Source organism: Lonchura striata, chromosome 10 (genome assembly GCF_046129695.1).
Source record: "Lonchura striata isolate bLonStr1 chromosome 10, bLonStr1.mat, whole genome shotgun sequence".
NCBI classification, from domain to species: Eukaryota; Metazoa; Chordata; class Aves; order Passeriformes; family Estrildidae; genus Lonchura; species Lonchura striata.
The window spans coordinates 15,550,948-15,570,280 of record NC_134612.1 but is presented as its reverse complement, the minus strand read 5'-3'; positions in this window follow the sequence as shown (position 1 = coordinate 15,570,280).

The following is a 19,333-nucleotide window of genomic DNA, read 5'->3' as shown; positions in this document are numbered from 1 at the left end:
GACACTTCTGAAGTCCAGACTGGTTACTGGGCACTGTGTGGGGAGATGCAGCCCCTGCCTGTGAAGGCTGGGCCCCCTTTACTGCAGAGCTGGCCATCGACATGCAGCAGCTCTTTCCCCCCAGATCCAGCAGAAGGGTCTGACAAACACTGAATCCAAGAGATGGGAAGAATGATTCCTCCAAAATGTTTGGTTTGCTTTAATGCAGTCTGTAAGGGGCAGGCCAGAGCAATTACCAGCATGCACAAGATGCCTGCTATGTTGCTTGGAGTGTTTTTCTTTACTACGTGTCAATAAATACCTAGAGCCATTTTTCAGAGTTTGCCAATGGCTATAATTGAAAAGGCATGAATTGCCCTCAAGAGATTCCCCACTGCTCTGCATTATTATCTGCTGGATGGCAGCTCTATAGGCCATGTATCATTTTTTTCAAATAACCAGTTAATTACTAAATAAAACAACCTAGCTTTCAAGCTGATTAGCCTAGATTAATGACCAGCAGCATGTTTCACTCTCCTGAACAATTTATCATGGAAAAGAACTATGTCTTTAATGATTTAGGTACCTGGTCTATTGAGGCCTGCTCCAATCTGTACAGCCTCCAATTTGATTTAATTGCTCTTCTTAGTTTGTGACCTGGAAAAAACCAAGTGACAGCTCCCATTAGTGAAGCCCAGCTTGCAACTTGCTTACAGTGTTACAAAGGCTCACTGGGTGTCTTTCTCTGCTGACTTCATTAAGAAGATATATAGAGGTCAAGTGTCACTTTGGCACAGAACAAGTACTATGCCGTTTATCAGCTGAAACAGGTTGAATCAACCTGTGTATTTTATTTAAGTTTATATTCATTCTTTTTCCCCTCTTACTCTTTTAAAAAGATGTTTTTAGAAGCTCCTTGTTTTGTTTAAGCTAAGATTGAATTTACAGACTGGCCTTAAAGGCATTAATTGCAGTTCATTTATTGTTACTTTGGCACGGAAACTTTGGCATTGCACTCCTCTACAGTTATTCAATAAAAGATCTTTTGTTATAAGGGCTTATTCAGGGCCCTTGAGTTTGCTTCCTAATTAATATTAGACTTCCTCGCAGTTGTGCTCTGGAGTACAAATGCTCACTTCCCAAGGATGTTGCTGCAAAAGCACATTGAATGTGTCTTTAAGTGCATCCTGAATTACTGACTTATTATTGGGCAAATCTCCGAAGTCTTCACTTAGCCAAAACTCCCACTTAAGACAATGGGCCCATGGGAGTTGTCTTGTCATTAACTGAGCTCCAGCAGTTGTCTGGCACTCAGTGAACGGAGTCATGGTCACTGCCCCTGAGAGTTTACCATCTACACTAGAGACAAAAACTCCACAAGGCTGAGAAGATAATGAGGCAGCATGAGCTGGAGCTGGGCTCCCAGAGCTGGCATTGCACTTTGCACTCAAGGTGTTTGTGAAGGGCAGAGGAGCCACTGCTAACACCACTGGCCACTGATGTGCTGTGAAAGGCAGATTTCAGTGTGAGCTATGGCTAACCTGCTCTTTCCTTGTGCTTTTCAGCAGAGAGGCCAAAACAGATGAAGTCCCTTCTATGTCCTCTCTTTCTAAGGAGATTTGTGGCCCTCTCGGACTCGGAGCTGCTGTCTGCTGAAAGGGGTTGCTTTGCACTGTCCTGTTCCAGGATTTTCCAGTCTGAGGGAAAGTTACTGTCTGGCTGACCTTTTCTAAGATTCTAAATCCCTGAGGTTCAGTTGCCTGGTGGCAAGGTCAGAACAAGACCATCAAACACTTGGATAAATGTGTGTGTGGTGCCAGCCAGTCCCTAACTGCAGGTCCCTGATCCTGGCTGTGCAAGTCCCTGGGCAGTGATCTGGAGAACCTGGTCACCGTGTCAGTAACACTGGGTCAAGTGGCAGGAACACATCCTGCCCTTAACGGGCTCACTCTGTGCTGGTTACACATGAGGCCAAGGAGAGAAATCCACAGAAAGAAGATGCACTGGTGGGCTGTTGAGGTGGAGAAGGGTTTGGAGAGAGCAGGAGCTGTGGATTGTGCCTAAGCAATCTATAGCAAGGTGGGGGAGTGTTAAGTCTTTTCACAGATAAATTATTACCTTACTGGGAGGGGTAAGCAGGTTCACACAGCAGCCACAAAACTCAACTCCCTTTTTTTTTCTATCAGGAGCAAGGCAGGTTTAAGAGGGAATGGCTGTGACTTCCTGACATATTCACAGGGATCTCAGACAACCCCAAAATTTTTGTTGCTTCCTTTCCGCAGATAACTGTTACTGCTAATCCTTTTTGCAAGAAACCATTGTCTCAGGGTAAGGTTGATGGGCTTGACTGGTACCAGAATGAACATTATTAACAGTGTCTCAAACCTATGTTGAATGCACTGTAAAGATTACTGCCAAGCCTGCTAGAAAGCTCTAAATGTCCAGAGACCTTTTGATGTACCTTCAATACAAGCCTTATTGCTGCCTAGGTGCCCTCAGTGCTGTCCTGCATGAACACTGAACTCTCATTTTACCATTGCTGGACAGAAGACTCCTGTCTCTACAAAAAAATCTTTGCAAAGAAATGCAAAATTAATTTCATTTCATATAGTCCTTGCTAGTATTCTTGACAAAAAATACAGTACTAGGTACTAAGAACTCCAAGGGAAGACCAGGGTCTGTGTAGCAGAATAATTCCCTGCAGTCAGCCTTGGAGCTGCTTTTGTGCCATGCATAGGCGCATGCATCTATTTCCCTATCCTGTGGCTGGATTACTCTAAGCATGGAATCCAATATAGTTGAGCAATTCAGGGTTACTGGTTTATTTGCCAAGGTTGTACAGGAATCATCAAACAAAAGTTTCCAAGTTTTCACCAATTTTCATTCCTGCAGATAGACACCCCTATGTTCTTATGGTGTGACCCAGCATAGATCTGTTCCTGCAGCAAGTCCTTGTGGGCACAGGAACCCTTAAAGCACTCCTCATTGCACAGGCTTGTGCAGCAGGGCTGGGGACCTGGACAAGAGCTGCTGGTGGCATTCACAGAGCACAGCAGCTTGTGGCTGTGTCAGATCTGGGTCTGTCTTAATCACTTTGCAAGGGTCAGGAAGCTCCATCCCCCTGACCCCTTCCTTCACCCAGTCCCCCCTGCTGCCTGAGCCATTTGATCAGAGCATGACCCCAGCTGTGAGTGAATGTGGGCAGGTGTAAAGCCCCTTCCTAATCCCCTGCCCATGCACCTGGTACACTTTGAACGTGTGCCTCAGATCTTCATTTCGGGACATAAGAACTGCTTCTCCTCTGAGCAAGCCACTGTCTTACACACGCTTTTTGGGTTTTCCTAAAGCAGCCTAAAAATCTCCTAATCCTCCCTTTCTGCTGCGTATTTCCTGCTGGCTGCACTTCTGAGCCCTCGTGCACATTTTTGTCACTAGAGAAGGTGGGTGTTTGCAGTGAACGTAGCTGCTGCCAGCTGACAGAAGGGGCGTGTGACAGAGCCAGTGCTGCTCCCCGCTGCTGTGTCTGCACAGCTGCGTGTGAGGATCCCCACAAGGGATGCACGAGGGCAACAGGTCACCTCTGCTGGCTGCAGCATCTATCAGTGCCAAGCAGAACAAACCTCTCAAGGGAGACAGAGGAGACCTCTCCCATTTCAAACCCTCTCCTGTTACTAATGGGGACAGGTCACAGCCACGGGAATAAGGCACGAGGCATTGATTCATTGAGCTTTTTCTTGTAATGCTGTAGATCTTCATTAATGCTCCCAGTTGTGCTTTCTGCTGTTCCCAGTGGGGCCACTTAATGGCATAAAGAGCTTAACAAGGAGAAGCTGTGGTCACAGCTGAGGAGAAGGGTCTGGGTTACTGCTGCCAAGGGTTGTGCTGTTTATCACATGCAGCATCAGCCTCTACATTTTTCTTACCGTTGGGACTGAGAGAATCACTTTGCAGAGAAGGTTATTCAGTAAATCTGGCAGGACAGAAACAAGAGACCAAGAAGGGAGCCTCTCTTGCAACAGTACTGGTTTCTGAAAGCTTTTGGCAGGTATTGGAGAGGGCTGTTTCCTGTCATAAACTGTGATTGTGTATTGGCCATGGATATGAGATTTTATGAGCCATGCAGTGGCTGTGTTTTCTTACCTGTACCATTATCTCTCTTTGGGGAATGCCAGGGCTCCAGGCAGGAAACTTCACAGAATCTGCTGAGCTGGAAGGGACCACAACGATCATCAAGTCCAACTCCTGTCCCTGCTCAGCACCTTCCCCAAGAGTCACACCATGTGCCCGAGAGCATCGCCCAAACACTTCTGGAGCTCTGCCAGGCTGGTCCTGTGACCCCTTCCCACCCTCTGGGGGCAAAACCTTTTCCTGACATCCAACCCAAACCTCTCCTGACACAGCTTCAGGCCACTCCCTCAGCGCTGTCCTGGTCAGCACAGGGAGGAGATCAGTGCCTGCCCCTCCTCTTCCCCTCGGGAGGAGGCTGGAAGTGCAGAGGTCTCCCCTCAGCTCTTCCAGGCTGAACAGACCAAGTGCCCTCAGCTGCTGCTCACACGGTTTCCCCTCAAGGTCCTTCACCATTCACAGCTCTCCTTTGGACACTCTCTAATAGCTGAGTGTCTTTCTTGCATTGTGGTGCCCAAAACTGCCCCAGCACTCAAGGTGAGGCTGCCGTAGGTCAGAGCAGAGCAGGAGAATCCCCTCCCTTGCCTGGCGGAGGCACCCCAGGGCACAGCTGTCCCTCCTGGCTGCCAGGGCACTGCTGCCTGACATTCAACTTTCCATCAGCCAGGTCCCTTTCTGTGGCACTGCTCTCCAGGCTCTCATTCCCCAGTCTGTCTGTGCACCCAGGCTGTGCCATGCAGAACCCATCACCTTCCCCTGCTGAACTCCATATGGTTGGTGATTTCCCAGCCCTCTGGTTTGTTGAGGTCTCTCTGCAGGGTTCCCTGCCTTTGAGGGGGAGTCAGTAACTCCTCCCAGTTTTGTATTGTCTGTGAGCTTGTTCAATATCCCTTCCAGTGCTGTGTCCAAGTCATTTATGAAGATGTTGAAGAGCACATCAGCTTGCTGATGCTGGGCCACTGCTGTGGAACTGGGAAAGCCCAGAGCTCTGGGAAGGAGGAGCAAGGAGAGGGAGGAATCTGGTGTATCTGTGAGAGAAAGCAGCTACAGAGAAGGGAAGGCACCTCTGCATGATGTTCCTGTTGAAATCATCAGGTGCAAATATACTGCAATTTATCTTTTCTACTTGTTGAAGCCATATCAAAGTACATATTATTGGCAAGCATACTTGAAATGTAACTGTACAAATGTAGACTTCCCCTTATTTATCTCAGCTGCCTTAGCTCCTGCCTTCCCAGCACTTAATGCATTTGCTAAGCATTAATCTTTCCAGTGGTATTTCAGCTGAACAAGTTTACTTTGCAGCTGGAGTTTGGACAAGCAGATTAGACTAAAGTAAGTTATGATAGTTCCAGATCTACAAGTCTTTAATGGGAGAAAGTTGTGTGAAGCCACAGCTCAGCTGGGCACATCAGGGTCTTTCCTCCAGCTGTCCACCCAAAGCCCCCACTGGCAGAGCTTGTTGTGCCTTTGCCATTATTTGGGATACCTTCACTAAGATATTGGTGTGCAGGAGGACAAATCTGCAGCCAGGGTAGCCATGGGGTGCTGAGAACTTCTTAAACCCAGCTACAAGCCCAGTTTTCATCTTGGTGTGAATTGATGCTCAATATTTATTGCAGAGCAGGTGTTAATGGAAGGTCACCTAAGGCTTCTCTGCAGCATAATTGTGGGGCTATTTCAAGCTTTCTCATTCGGTTTTAATGCAGATCAATGCAATAAATTGTCAAGAATCATGAAGTAATAGTGTCTGCAATGCTGCTGGATCACCTGCCTTCCAAACTGCTTTCCAAAACTGCTTCTTGCATATCAAATTTAGAAATTCACCACCTGAGACCCAAGCTTCCATGCATTTGGAATGCTTTGCAGCATGCAAAGCATTGCCACAAGCTAAAGACTGGATCATGCTACAAGCATGAAAAGCATGCAGATGGAGCTGCTGCTGGCTCTGCAGTGGATAACCCTGCGTGGGCTGATTTTCCCCAAATGTTCCTCCTGCTTGTTCCCATTAGTCACCCAGTCTCTGCTCTCAGCCTCAAATCTCTGTGTGCACAAACTGGGGCATTGTGCTCATCCAGTCTGGGGCACAACTAAATTCTCATTCATTTCTACCTACCCCACATAGAGCAGGCCTATCTGTGTGATTTGAGTTAAAGGATCTTTGGCAAGATTGGCTTTAATATCCTCTGCAGGATCAAGCTCTCATTTCACTGAGTCCCACTTTCCTCTGCCAGTCATGCTCTCTAACAGCTTTCTTTGCTTTCTCACCTTTCTTTTATCTACAGTTTAAAGGCACTTCATTTAATTTCAAGAACTTTTTTTAATGAGAAGTTGGTGATTATAAATTTGATGAAAACTGGAACTCTGACCTATGCTTTTCATCAGGTGTGACATCAGATAACTTTTGTACCCTGGGATTTGCTGTTAGTGGCACCAGAAAAGCTCTCCCCACAGCAGCGGGCTGGTGATTTACATCGTTGACAGGCATTTCACACCATCCCTCTGCTGCATCCCTTCTGTGCTGGGCATCCCCTGGTTGCACCCTTCCACTCAGGTTGCTGTGCTCTTGTTGCTCAAGTAAGTTTTATTGCAAGGAACAAAAGTAAGTCGAAGGGGAATTGTTTTTTAAAATCAAGACTAACGCCTAGACTTGGTGGTGTGCCTAAAAAGGGATTCCCTTTGCTGGGGAAACCATAACTTTTCTGGGTTGGTGTTGCTATAGAGATGGTGTCCGATCTCTCTCTGTTAATATTGCCCCTTTGGAAGGGCCCTGAATAGGCACTGAGGTAGGTAAATTTATGCAGTGACACCGAGCGGGTGATTTTATTCTGACAAATTCCTGCAACGTTTGTTTCCAGGCTTGTCTGAGGGCTGGGACGCAGTGTTGGGCTTTTTGTCCCACGTGCTGCCCTCACGGGGACGGAGTTAATGGAAGCCTTGTTCAGAGCCGCTGGGGCAGAAATTTTTTTGCTGAGAGAGACAAAAGCTGAACGGGCCACCTCAGAGGTTGCTTTGGGAAGGCCGTGTCTTGTGGGCTCTCAAAGGAAACAGGAGATAACACTTGGCCCAGGAGACTCATGGAGTATTTGCAAGCGCCCTCCTCTCTGCCCCTCTGCCTTGTGCTTCCACATCTGCCTCCTGCAGCATCTTTTCTGGGGCGGCAGGGAGGGGGCTTCTCCAGAAAACACTAATTAGAGTTGTTTTTTCACAGCCTAGCAAGTGAATAATTACCAGCATTGTGAGGCACGGCCCAAAGATGCTGTTGGAGTGGGATGGCTGTGATGGGGCCAGCAGCAGAAAGCAGCAACAGGAAAGGGCACAGCATGGCTGTACCTGACTGTGGACCTGTGCAGGCTGGTCCCTGCACAACAGGGCTGTTTGGGTCCCCATTCCTGCTCAGTTGTCTTTGTACCAGCCAATACAACAGGGAGTTGAGCTGGGACTGAAAAAGCACCAAAGCTGTGTGCCAGGAGCTCTCAGTGGTTTGGTTTGAGGATCTGGCTGTTTGAGTATTTTCTGGGTACTCAGGAGATCTCCAGCTCCTGGAATCACTTGGTTATGGCAGACCATCAGCTGCACTTCGTGTAAATAATTTCATGGATCCAGGAAACATTGCACACCATGAAAGCTCTGAGGTGAGCCCTGAAGGTAGCCTGGGATCACATCATGCAGTGGCAGGATCTCCACCAAGCTCCTCCCAAGCAGACCAAGCTCAAGACCCAGATTCAGCATCATGTCACCCTGGGGCTGGGGCCACAGTAATAGCAAGGGGCATCAGAGCATCTGAATAATCCTCAAGGACAGTGGCAAGTTGTTCTGGTGCAGAAGACCTCCGAGAGAGGACTGGGTAAAGCACTTAAGTCTAAAGTCAGGCTGGCAGTGCTCCATGGCTCCTGCTGTGCTCTCTGGGGATAGCAACATTTCAGAAAAAGGGAAATGCATTCAGCAGAAAGTTATCAAAGACCACAGGATCTTTAGAACTAAGCAAATCTTTATCATTAAAATATGGCCTTTCGATTCTACCAATTTATAAGGGAGGAAACAATTTCTAATGAGTAAGTTATTGAATTTAGTCTGTTTCTGCTATTTAAGTGTATTAGTTTTTCAGATGTACTTTGTAATTTTTTTGGCATTATTGTATGGTCTGCCTGGAAGGGACAGTGTTTTGTGGTGAGTGGAATGTGAAATAACTGTTTTTCCTAAGTTCTGCTCTTTAGTCATAGAGACGATCATACCCCTATTCCTCTTACTGAAACTGAGCATCTCTTGTAGTACAAATAACCAGGTCAATCAAATTGGATGTTGGCATTTTTAATGCAATATATTTGAGTATTACATCAGTTGCAATATTTATGCAGATATTATTAATCCAAGGCAGCCCATGGGCTCTGATCAATAGGCTCCAGAGTGCTTGGTGTTTTGGTTTTTTTGTTTTGGTGTTTTTTTGGAGAGGGGGGTGTTTTGGGTTTTTTGATTGGTTTGGTTTTGTTTTGCTTTCTAAGAATAAGGTTTTTTTTTTCCGTCATCCTTTTCTCCCATGCAAAGCTGCCATTTCAGAGCTGCTTTTTTACAGAGACAGGTACTAGCCCTTCAGAAAGATGAGCACAAAACTAGTTGCATTCACATGGGAAATCAGGGTTAACTCCATAGGACAGCGAGGATGCTTAGACATTGGCTGGAGCCAATGCTACAAGATGCTTTTAGGCCTGTCAGGAAGAACAGCACTAGGCATAAAGCAGGGCTCTCATTAGGATGCCTGTGTGTGGAGCAAGCAAGACCCTTCCTATTGCTGATATAAATTTCACAGGAGCAAGCTGAAAAACAGTGCAGGGGGATGTCTGCCTGTATATTTGCAGTGGGTGCTGATGCAGAGAGGGAACAAAGGCCTCTCAAGTGTCAGCTAATCTGTCCCGTGGGCTGCACGTCCCCTGGGCCAGCGCTTTGGCAAACCAGACACTTGTGTCTGAGCTGGGCTGTGTATCCACGTGAGCTGGGCCACTGAGCTCACGGACGTGGCTCACGTGCAGAGGCTGCTGCAGAACAGAGACCCTAATCCCAGGAGTTCTGTGGGGGTTACCAAGGACTTTCCCCATGTTATGTGCCCCTTGTAGTGGCCAAGCAGGGTTTCTGCTACCCTGAGCCCGGCCGAGAGGAGACAGGACTGTTGTTGTTTTGCTCCTTTTGTTTTAATAAAGAGGTTCATTCTCTCCAAACACACATGGGCACCTGCCATTTGCCCTCCTGGCACTGGTGGCCCACAGAGGACTCCCTGTTTCTGCTTGCTCAGGGTAGGATGCCTTTGTAATGCAAACTGAGAAGGGTTACAGCTCCAAGCCCGGATCATTCACAACCACATAGCTAAGCAAGAAACCACTCTCAGGAGCACACAGCAGCATTTGCAGCTCCTGTAAATACTCCTCAAAGCCACACAACACTCTTATGAAGAAAGTCTGGCTGCATGTCTTGGGGATACTGTGCTTTAGGGATGATACACACCATTCTACAGCCTCAAAGGTTAAAAAAAAAAAAAAAAAGGCTTCTAATATAATACTGCCATTTAAGAGAAATCAGAACTGAAAAGCAGCTGTCAAACTTTAATTTCCTGGCTAATGAATGACCATGAATCCATTCTTTAATGATTCTTGACCCTAGAAACAAAATGTATTAGCACTTTCAGATTTTGCACAGTAGTGCTAAATGGGGCATGTAATGTACTAATTTAGTGCCTCTTTAGCATAATCACAACCTACGTGCACAGCTACATTTCCTTGCCAGGCAGCTTTCACAAGACCTGCAAAGAACTTACGTAGGATGTTTCACCCTATTATTCATTTCACTGATGCTTAAGAATCAATATATGTGGGTTTTTTTCCCCTATCCTGTCTTTCTCCACAAAAAAAAAAACACAAAATCATCCATTGATCTTCATGGGGTGATTAAGATGCCAAGAAATCTGTACTTTTCTCTACCTGCAATGAGGCAAGACACCTGGTTTTACTGTGTTTATCTTGCGAATCTAAAAGCACAGAAAAATGCTGCCTTTGGATATAAATCCTATTTTCCTGGAGAAATACAGGGTAAACGGAAAATGACCAAACACTATCTATAAAAAAGTAAAACAATAACTAAAATTTATTTTAAGAAATAAATTAAAAAGTAAAATTTTCAGGTTTATAATCCTAAAAATATACTTCTAGCAATAGCTTACCCTGGTTGTCCTATTCAGAAAGAAAGAAGTCTGAGAAGTGAAGGAACTCAGCTTGATGTGACTGCCAGCTTCATTTTTTTTGGCTTCCCTTTGGTCACTGTTTATGACCACTCTCACAGTAAATATATATTTTCTTCTGTTTAAGTAGAACCTGTGTTTCAGTTTGTGCCATTGCCTATTGTCCTTTCTCTGGGCATTACTGAGAAGAGCCTGGCTCTGGCATCTTTCCACCCTCCCTGCAGATATTTATACACATTGATAAATCTCTTTTTCAGGCTGAACAGTTCCAAACTGTTCAGCCTGAAACAGGCTCTGACCACATAAGTTCAAATGAACCAGACAGCACTCTTGGCCATGAAAGAGCAACTTGAGTGCTTCTTTGCACTGTTCTAGCCTGGGGTTTGCTCTCCTCTGTCATCTCCTCACTGTAAAGTATTGCAATGGATGAGCCCTTTGGAGGAAACATTTCTGATGCACTTTCAGGGGATGTGATCCAGATGGAAGCACAAACATCCTGAAGATGTTTTTGTTACACCACAACAGGATCCTTATAACTTGCCTGATCCTACCTGGTTTATACAGATGCATGAGGGCATCCACAAAGGCTTTGTTACAAGATCAGACCCATCTTCAAAATGCAGTTAAGCCACTTGTTATTTATTATATTAACATTTACTTGGTCTAAATAATATTGAGGCCACTGCACGGAGTTCAGCATATCTGTGTGGTCTGGAGCCTGCAGAGCCCTGTGTGTGCTTGTGCTCCTACATGGGTTTTGTCATTAAATCAATCCTTCCTAAAGCTCGTTATCCCTCTGTGTGCAGGAGCCCTGCCAGGTCTGGCCTGGCAGTACTGCCTGCAGCGGATCAATACAGAGGGACAGAGGCAGCTGAGGGACAGAGTGCACAAACAAACACTCCTGGCACTGCAAACAGGCTGCCTGTGCTTACAGCAGAAGGTGTGAAGCTCCACACCTCCTTCCGCTCCTTGAGCATCTCGGGGCTGCTGGAGGTGTTCAGACAATTAGCGTGCCCAGTACCTTTCTGAATGTTTTTATTTCCATGTGTAGGCTGCACTTTAAAGAGAAAAACCTGGATCTATGCCACACTCTTTCCAGAAATTCAGGAAAAGGAAATGGGATTGTTAAATAAAATAGCATTGATCTGGGAGTTCCTAAGGGCAGGCTGTGCAGTCTGGCAGCGCTGCCTCGGCTGTGAGCAGAGCTGCCCACGCAGAGAGGCTCAGACTGTGGGGAGCACCGTGCAGGGCTGGGGGCTGCTCTGGCAGCTGGCATGGCAAGGGTAAGGTCTGCTCTGAGCTGTGCTTGAGAGAGCCCAGACAACAGCCCAGATCGCTCTGTGGCCTTGCATTTCTGCTCTGTGACTGACTGCTTCAGCAACAGGGCAGAGTTTGAGACTGCCTGTGTGAAAAGCTTTCCTCTGGTGAAAAAGAGTCCTGCTGCCTCTCAGAGAAGACTCTGACTTCAAGAGAGGGTCAGCTGCACTGAAGGCACAGTACTGCCCAGTGTTTGATTGATATTCATTCTCAGGGCTGTGTGAGTTGCCCCAGCTGTGGCTGTCACTCCTTAGCCTGTAATTCCCACAGATATTCACAATGAGCTCTTTGGAGGCAGGTGTGTTTGTGGCATTTGAAGGAAGCAGTGCAATTTTTTTAGGAGAGATTTCCTTTTCATCATTACTACCATTCCCAAACAGCAGAAATACACCATGTAATTGCTACATCTGAAACTTCTGAGCTGCTACATTAACAAGGAGTTAACAGGAACCAGAGGCTGCAATTGTTGCAGCTGTTTTTAATAACACTTATGGAGAAATTGCATCTTGCCAGAGATAATTCACAAAGAATAAAATTTCCAAAAGTTGACCAGATAGCAATTTTTAATCTCCAGTAACAATTAATGCTAAGACTTGGTTACACAAAAATGTATAGACCATAAGGAGGGGGTTTTGTTTATGATAGATGCTAAAAAATAGTATTAAAATAATAATTAATTAGTGCTGCCTTCTGATGTGCACAAAAATTACAGCTGACCATTGCTGTGGACATGGAACCCAGCCACTCCTTGCTGGTGTCTGTTCTGTTCTGAATGGGGTCAAATCTGCCAGCTCCAGTTAAGGAGCTGTTTTCATATATTAATTTTAAAGGTGATGGCTGTATCATCATATCATCTGCAAGCCTTGAAATGTGTCTGAGCCTGAGGACTCTGCAGGACACACAGATGCCTGTTCAGCAGGGTTGGGCTTCTGTTAGTGGGTGAGTAGGGAATGTAAGCACCCTGCTATATCTGGGAATGAGGTGGGAGACTGCAGCCTGGCTTCACAGAGCCCAGAACCTTGTGCTTGACTGATGCCCAGAGGGCTCTGCTGTTGCCTGGGAGCTGGTGGGATGCATGCTGCCCCTCGAGAGGATGGGGGAAAGTTGTGCTGCAGGCTGGATTGTCAGATGTGTCTTTTGGGGCCATACTGGGGGTCTCTGGGCCAAGACTATAAGAAAATCACAAGTCACTGGGCCACTCCTAGCAGTACTTTGCAGCCCTGATAGTATTTGGTGTGTGCCCAGATTGGGAATATTACCAGAGCAGTCGGTGTTGGAACACACTGGTAAATCATGTCGAGAAAAGCAATGTGTGCCTCAGCAGCTCTTCCCTGATCTGGGCAGTGAGGGCTGGACCCTGCTCTCAGCACAGATGCCTTGGTGCCACTGCATGTACTGAGCCATCAGCCACAGCAGAGCTGCACTCAGAATCACAGAATCACAGGACAATAAGGTTGGGAGACGCCTCTAAGATCATCATGTCCAACCTATGCCCTAACACCTCAACTTGACTATAGCACCAAGTGCCATGTCCAGTCTATTTTTAAACACATCCAGAGATGGTGATTCTACCACCTCCCTGGGAAGACAGCTCCAGTACTTTATTACTCTTTTGGTGAAAAACTTTTAAAAGAAAAAGCAGATTCCATTGCACGTGTACTATTTAGTTGGGAAACCCGGATGTGATTTCCATGGGCTGTTTCAGACTCATCCCTAACTATTCTGGAAGGCATCCTGGGATGCGCTGAGATGCCCTGGCTGCTGCGGCCAGCAGGTGAGAGAGCTGCGAGAGCTGCAGCCGCTCTTGCCCCGCGTGGGTGAAGGGGCCCGGGCGGCGCGGTCCTCCCGTGCTCCCGGCGGCTCCCATGCGTTCGTGCGACAACAGAGGGCACCAGCAGCCCTTGCTATCGCGGCTGTGCCTGCCGGACCCGCGGGGAAGGAGCCTGCGGAGCGAGGGCAGCTCCTCGTTCGGGGCAGGCGCTGCCCCGCGGCCGGCGCCGCTGGGGATGGGGCGGGCTCGCACCCAGAGGGCACCGTCAGCCTTTGGGGATCCTCACTCTGCTCCTCCTGCCTGCCGGGGCCCGCCCCTGTCAGCTGCGCCCCGACAGGAGTGACTGAAATGAGGAATGTGAGGTTAATCTGCAGTGGAATGGTGCGGGTCAGAGGCTGGGCCCGAGGCTCCCTGCGCGCTGCGGGCCAGGCTCGCTGAGAGCGGCGTGAGCTCTGCCCAGCGCAGCCCGCAGGGACAGCCCCGGGCCGGCTCCGGGCTGCTGCCAGCACGGCCGGAGCCCCGAGCAGCCCGGCTCCGAGCTCCCCAGCGAGCCTGAGTGCTGCGGATGGGCGGCCAGCAGCCCCAGAGCGGCTCCTCTCAGCCCTGTGCCCTGGCGGCAGTCGAGGCACACCCGGCTCCGTGCGGTGGGATGCGGCTGCTCCCTGCCCGCTCAGCCCTGACCCGCAGATCTCCCTCCTTCCGCTGCTTTTATCCCTGCCGCAGGCGGGCTCAGCTACGGGATGCCCACGGAGGGATGGCGAGAAGATGAAACGTTCCTCACTTTCCTGAAGCACAGCTAAGCAGGTGAGCAGCAGTCACTTTTAGTGATAACCCACTGCTTTTGATCATTGTAGCACACGACAAAATAATCAAGGAGCAGAGCAACAAAACACAAGCACAAGTCCATCTGTTGAACGGCCCCTTTAGCAGAACATCCTGATTCACTGCTGCTGTGCAAATAAAAAGAGGCAGTGATTTTATTCCTGCTTTCTTCCATGCAGCACATGGACAGAGTTCATCTCTGCTCTGGTTTGTGGGACACTTTCTTTGTTTCATCTAAATTTACATGAGGAAGATGAAGGGAGAAAAAAACAATGGAAGGGAAAGGGCTTCAAGCAAAGAAGCAACTTATCACACAGCATGAAAATGCCACCCAACTTGTGACATTAACTACTTTCAAGAGTAAGAGTTCTTGTGCAAGTAAACCATAACCTGGAGTTTGTACCAGGGCCTCATCCTTGTCAATCCTACAAATTTATATATCTTGCCCATTGCAGCAGGATTATGTCCATACCAGAAGATCTACTCACACGAGCACAGGACATTGGATGCTCTATTTATTTACAGCCTAGAAACATAAAGATTCAAAGTTTCTTCCACTGCCAGGGGCATGTGAAAGCTTTGAGCACATGCTACAGAGATAAGTAGAGACATATGCTTTATGCCAGGCCAAAATGTTTTTATAAAGAGTTTCTGGCCTTGTCTGGTAAAATATTTTATAACTTTTCTGCCAGCAGCCAAAAGGCAGTCAAACATTTAAAAGCAGTAATAAAAGTTACTCTGTGAGTCAGAGTCCTACAGAAATCCTGCTAGTGAATTTCCCCATGGTAGCCTGCAGGACTAGCAAGAAAAAAATCCCACAGAACTTTGCTGGTATGAAGTATTTTTTAACAAGTCCTTGGAAGTGGCATGGAATGTCCCTGCAAAGGCCCTGAAACCAGATCCCAGGCTATGTGAAGCCTAAAAAGCAATTCTAGTATTTTTTTCTTAAATTATTATAGTCTCAAATCTGATTTTACTCCTAGGGAATCACAGAGAGGCCAGCTTCAGTGTGACCTTTAAGTGGCATCTCAGTTGTGTATAGAAGACTGCACAAGTGTGTATTCCTTTCACCTGGAATGCAGCATACTCGGATGTCCATGCCACAGATGGAGCAAAACGCTGCCCTGCCATGTGCACGGCCTGGGCTCAACTCTCTGCTCTCCCTTCCTGCCGAGCTCTGCTCTTGTAGCACTAATGAAGTGCCTCTTCTTTCCCTTTCAAAGTCCTCAGGTGATCTTGTTCTGCTTGGAAACTGCAATAAGACCTTGGGCTTTTTTGGAAGAGAATCTCATTAAGATCCAAGGCCACAAAAGCTTCTCTGCTAATTCGTCCTGCTGCTAAAGCCCTGTCAGTAACCAGTGTGCTCAGTTTTGGCTCTGCTGTGGGCAGCAGTGCTGGGGGCAGGGGCCAGGCAGGCACAGGTGTGTCACAGGTGTGTCACAGGTGTGTCACAGCAGCTGGCTCTGACCCCAGCTCCATGGGCTGGCAGATGCAGACATTCACATTCTTGATCTCTCGGTTGGCAGATGACACTAACAGAGAGGGGAGTGGTGCTCCTGGCATCTGCCTGGCAGGATGTGTGCATGGGCTAGTTGGTCACTGACTTTGTCTTACAAACTACTTCCACACGGCAGTCCAGGTCTGGTTTGGATGCTCTTCCCTGGAGCATCTGGGAGCTGAGTTGATCTGGGAGCTCTGCATGGTGTGAATCCCCCTTATTGTCCTTGGACCTTGCCCCCTTTTTTTTTTTTTTTTTTACCTCTTCCAGTCAAAAATCTCCCAAGAGCTAATTATGTTTCTTTGGTTATTCCTCTGCTTTTGACACTAAAATGAGAAGAAGAATGTCATTTCCCCACCACAGAACACCAGGAAATATTTTACTTCAGCTTGATGGTAAGAAGTGAAGCAATTGGTGGGACAGATGAGTCTTTCTTGGAGCTGTTTTGCAGATCCCCCACAAATATGTTATGACAGCATCAGCACAGCATGGGATACCTCAGCAGAAAGGCTTTGAGCTAAGCAGGATTGGGCTCACACAGATGTGGGATGTCACCATGCCTGCCAGGCTGCTCAGTCTGTCAGCACAAATCCTAGCCTGGATGTCCTAATTCCCTGTCCTGTGCTCTGGCCATGATCCCCTCCTTCTCTTGTACAGGAAAGCCTTGCACAACCTGCCTGGTCCCCCTTCCCCAGTTCCACTGCTCTTTGGTGTGAACGTGTGAGCTTCAAAACAGCCTATGTGCAGGATGAAGGCAGTTGCTCTCTAACTGTGTGTGAGGGCAGCACTTCTCCCTGGGAATGGAGATGGATTCTGAGCCTACAGAGAGGGCCTGTGCACCACAGCACGGGTGCTACAGCTGAGCTGCTCTCCAAAGGAGCTGGGGAAAAGCTGGGGCTTTATCACCCAGGGCAGGAGACAGCCTCTCCTTCCTCCTGGCCTTGTCTTGGGCAGAGAGCCCAGCTCCCATAGCCTGCCTGGTGAGCAGCCTTCTTCCCACGGTGTCTGACCTCCAAAACTGTGCCCATGGCAAGCTGCTTTGAGCACGTGGCAGGGAGAAGAGACAGTAAAGAGGTGTCTGGTTACCCACTTCAGCTACCTCCTTCCCCTCCTCTCTGGGGAGGGAGGTTCTGCACTCCTGGGTTTCAGGAGAGATTCAAGGAGAGTTTGGCAGTGCAGATTTATGACAAGCCTCTTACAACTCATTGCAGATTTGGATAACACTTGGGGAAAATGCTGTCACCAACTGCATGCTTCTCTCCTTGGAAACCCACTGTTTTTCTGTGCTCAGCTTGCTGCCACGATTCAGTACTGCCAGTGGCTGGGAGAGTAGCTGGGTGTCTAGAGCCAGCCCTTGCTGGCAGCGTGGGGATGCCTGCACACAGCCTGGCTCAGAGTGACTCCCTCAAGGATGGCTGCCATCTCCCAAGGGACCACAGCCCTTTAGGGTCAGCATGGGTTTGCTGGTCATGGCTGTCACAGTCAGCAGAGCCCAATAGGAAAGCACAATCTACCACCCTCAGATCTATTGAGCAATTCAGGGTGTTTATCTCACAGTGATAGTGTAGCCCTGGGCTGTCTCTGAGGTCCTTGCTGGTGCAATGGCTGCCTGTTGCATCAGAACCAACAGAGCAATGGGGTCACGCTTCCCGGAGGAGGCAAGTGCTGATCCAAGCTGTAAAGATTGTATTTATCTGTTTGCATTTGCATTTTCAGCTGCAGGATGAATGCAGGATCCCAGGGTGGGCAGAGGGGATTTAGGTTAAGCAGGACTTCCAGATCAGCTCCAAGTTTGTCACCTTCTGCTTAAAATCTGCAATGGGCACTGGTGACCCCTGCAGTTGCTTCTGGATTTACATGTATTTCTCCTGGTGAATCATTAAAGCATACCCTAGCAGGGGCAGCATGAGGCAAAGCTGGGAATTTTGGCAAGAAAAATAACTGTTTGTTTGTCAGAAGTTTGTCTGGGAGAAGCTGAAGTGGTCATAAACAGTGGAGCAAGTTGGAACTGTGCAGCACTGAGAAGACAGTAGGCATCCCACATGCCAGATCTCATTCTCTTACCCTCAGCACCCAACCTGAGACCACCAGCAGGAGCAGCTGGTGGCACAGATGGCTGCACGGTTGCATTGGTCACCTCTTGCTGATGGGATGTACAGATGCTGCTGTTTCTTGTGTAGTGGGCAATTCGTGTTCCACAGCAGCCTGCAGGGTTGTGGTGATTCATAGGGAACAGGAAAACCTAGCTTTATCTTCAGGGAGAAAAGTGCTGAACTGCAGGTTTCAGAGCCTTTAGTTTGGTTGAATTACAGGTTCAAATCCTGAGGTTCAAACAAGGTCTTTCTTCCTCTGAGACAAATGCAGTCTCATGCAGTAAATCACCATGATTCTCTTTGTTAGCTGCTGTGTTACTTTAAAAATGGCATCGTGGCATATTTCAGCTTTCTGCAAAATAAATAACTGCATCATTTATCAAAAAGCTTTGCTTTCAGAAAGGTTGCCACTCTTTTAAGGCATCACAGATTCCTGGGAGCAAAAGAGATAAAATAAACATAAGATGCCTCTTTTCTTTTCTTACTCCATTCCATTTGACATTTCACTTTTTTTGCTTATTTGAAAAAGCCCTGATGAGGAGTGATCCTTGGCCATGGCATGACCCAGCAGACTTGGTGGAGTGTGACAAGTGAGGGCCATGTGCTGCCTGACTGGCACCTTTGCTGCACCCTTGCTGCCTGCAGCTCCCTTGCTGCCTGCCATTACCCTCACGCAGGAGGAGGTGTGAGATTGTTCTCCTCCCCATGGCAGCAAACATCACCCACCAAACCCATCCCCAGGGCTCTTGCAGTGGAAGACACAGCTCCTGGAACACCAGCAAAATCATAGGATCAGGACTCAGGGCAGTGAACAAGCAGCCTGTTCTGCCTCCACAGCTGAGATGACACATCTGGAGCATGGATACTTGCTGGAGCATGAGGTTCAGTGCTCCTTTCTCACAGAGTCACTGCAGAGCAGCGTGCTCAGCTCTGCTGTGTGTGGTGGTTGTGCAACACAGGTATGCTGCCCCAACAAGGCACCTGTCAAATGCAAACACTGTCACAGCTGAATTCCACTTCAAAATTTCTACAGGGAGAGCTATGTAAAAAAAAAAAAAAAAAAAATTATTTCCAGCAAGGTAGAGAAACACTTTTGAAATTTTGTATTTATCTTCTTTTAAAGCAATCTCCAGTTTTCACCTATTTCACACACTCATCTTTGTCTAGGACAGGATATAACACACCAGATGAGATGTCAAAAAGCAGCCCCTGTATTCAGCATGCTCAACAATAATTTGTTTTATAGTGTGAGCAACACTATCTTGTTTTGTTTGACATAGCAAACATTACTAGTGTCCAGCCAGCATCTCACTAACTTTTTAAAAACAGAAGTATTGCAAGCAGTTCTTTGTGCCATCTATGGGATGCCCTCAGTGCTTTCCAAATGCCTGGGAGTCCTAAGTACCAGGCAGGAATTGGCATCCTCTGTTTACACGTGGGAAAACAGAACTAAAAGAGTTTATGTCTCCTGTTTCCAAACACAGTCACTAGCTTTGGGTCTC